General features: G+C 42.1%; 1 long non-coding RNA gene across 1 annotated transcript in view; it reads right to left on the bottom strand.

The window, feature by feature from the left end:
* Nucleotides 1-2,821, bottom strand: part of LOC116703042 (uncharacterized) — a 14,553-nt gene that overhangs the window by 981 nt on the left and 10,751 nt on the right. The gene's annotated exons all lie outside the window — the stretch shown is intronic.

Raw genomic sequence — 2,821 nt, 5'->3', positions numbered from 1 at the left:
ACTCTTCAGAAGAGGTAATTATCTTAACTTGGATTTTCTGCGCGCGAAAGTTGCTGGACAGCACCAGTTTTTGAACATAGTCTTAATTAGCTTTGTAGCAACTCATTTGGCAATGGCTTAACATTTACTAAGATTAAAAAGCTACGCACTAAAGCTTTAACATGCTTATTTTAGACAACATGACTCCAGAAAAAAAAACAATTCATGCTTACTAATGATTTTTAGTAATGACTACTAGAGACTAATGACTACCACTGCATCAACGTACCGCTCTGACCTGTGAAGTTTCACCTTGTGTAGAAACTTGGACGCTTTAAGGTACACGTGTCAAACTCAAGGCCCGGGGACCAAATTTGAAATTTGTTTGAAATCGATTCAAATGAACACATTTGGAACATGAGTGTTTGTGTTGATCAATGGGTAGGCCTATTGATCATTTGACAGATCTGAGGAAAATGGTTGGGAACCTTTGCTGTAGGCTATACCGGGAGGAAAAAAATGAAATCATTTTTGGTCATTTGTCTCGGTGTAAAAACTACGGCCGGCTACACACTGCATGTGTTTCTGCTGTGTGTCAGTTGGCGACTGGGTGGATTGTTCTGTCTTTACACACCAGAAATGTGTCTGATGCGGCTCTGCTGCTAGTAGCCTTGTCCGAACACATGTGTATATGTATATATGTTTCCCATAACCATAAACATACTGATTGATTATGGCAAAGACAACGTCGGCAGTATTGACGGCAAAATAAGCAACACAATATTTCGTTCTGGATGACAGATGCAATAGCCTATTTGAAAATCTTGTTATTCTAAAACTTTTATGTCTGCCTTGATGTCAATACCTGGAGACTTTCAAATATCAACATGTCATTTATTAATCACATATCAACATCTATTCCTATTCTATTTTGCCTGGAAACGCTTCCAACACGCTCGCTTGTCACGTTAAAAATAGACGTCGGTTCTAGGTCTAACATGCACACGTTTTCGCCGCGGCTCGAGCCACACGTGAGACGCGTGTGCAGTGTGTAAGCTCTTACCTGTTAACATGGGAGCAAAAACAAAAACAGTCACGCCACGCAGCTGACACGCTTGCGTGACGCATCCGGCTTGTAGCCGGCCTCAAAAGGCCAGATTGCCCACTGGAGGCCAGACAGCACACATTGCCAACACTTTTAAAATACTTAAATAAATGACTTAGAGACAGGGACATTGGACTGGGGGCAAAAAGGGGACTGAGTACCGGGGATCTCATGTGAGGGGGGCCCAAAATGATGGTAGAATGAATAGCTGTGGATGCGGTGAGGGGCCCACAGAAAATGCCTTCCTACAGGGCCCAGAATTTTGTGCTACGCCGTTGCTTAGAGAGCCTCGGACATTTTTCTCATTGAAAACAACATGTTTTGAACAAAAAACAAAACAAGGAACTGCAGCCTTGTCCCAACCAGAAACATCACAGAACTTTTATCAGAAGGTTTTCCCTTCCATCGTCCCTTTCTTCCCCTCTTGAAAAAAGCTCCCACAGCCCACCACGCACAGTGCAAGGAGCCGCATGAAAGCTTCACAGCGAGGACCGGAGCTGTTCTGAAGGGTGACCGTCCTCCTTATTAGCTGATTTGTATTCACATGTTGTTAGGGTGCCTCTGTTATTTTGTTATTTTGTCAACCCCCCCCCCCCCGAATGTGTTCATTTTGTTCTCTCTGCATGTGTTTGATCATAATGTCCTCACCTCTGCTGGCTCCTCATCATTAACTCCCAGGAATCCTGAAACTGTTGAAGTTTGCCTCCTCAGCCCGCTACAGACCCGATCGGCCTACGTTACAATCCCACCTTCCCCCTCCTACACACACACACACACACACACACATACACACACACACACACACACAGAAACTGGCAATACTACCAACTAATCTCTGCATTTTGGGAGTTTTTTTCCGCCCTCATAGGCTCCTCTGCAACGGAAAACCCTCGCTGTTGAATTAGATTTACTTTCTCAACCTCACCCATCTTCAAAGGACTCAGATAACTGAATATACCTTTTATTCATTTCATGCCGCTGTAATTGTTTTTTTCCCCTACTGAGCAAATCCTGAGCAGCTCTTTGGGGAATAGACTTGTGTATATGACTGTGCTTTCATCTGCATTATGTTGAGTAATAGTATTATAATTTTAGGGGTATTGTTTTTGGTAATTTTTCTTCGTACTATTTGTTGTATTTTTCTGCTGTCGGTGTGGTTTTTGTTTTCTGCTTATCCTCTGATTTTGGGGACAGCTTGGCGCTTTAGGTGAGAGGGACTCATCAGCTTTCACAGGGTGGAGAAAAAAAATGCCTTGAGGTCTTTTCATTAAAACAATTACGCTAATTTCACTTTACTTGCTAAAAAAAAAAAAACGTTTTATTTGAAGGAACCCGGGGATTGCAAAAATTGCAAGCAGAGAAAAAAGTAAAACAGGGGAGGTGAGAAAGAAGACAAGCTGAACACAACTCTTAGATTGTCATGATTCAAGCAGAATAATGCTTTATACAGTATACGTTGCATGGCTTTCTTTGATGAAGACAATAAGGACAGCTCGACGCTAAATGCAGAGATTTCCTCCTGTATCATCGAGGATGGGATTGTTTTATCTGCCTGGTTTCGTGTTGAGAGTGATGTTATTAGTTTTCCTCAGCTTGTATGACCACAGCCTTACAATTAGATCTTTCAGATAAAATCAAAGCCTGCTGTCGCATCAGAGCTGTGGTGAGCTATCAATTATTACAGACGGATCTAAAATAGGACAGATTAAATTTCACAGTTATGGCGCTTTTTTTTTT

Source organism: Etheostoma spectabile, chromosome 15 (assembly GCF_008692095.1).
Source record: "Etheostoma spectabile isolate EspeVRDwgs_2016 chromosome 15, UIUC_Espe_1.0, whole genome shotgun sequence".
Lineage (NCBI taxonomy): Eukaryota > Metazoa > Chordata > Actinopteri > Perciformes > Percidae > Etheostoma > Etheostoma spectabile.
This window is presented reverse-complemented; position numbering and strand designations above follow the sequence as displayed.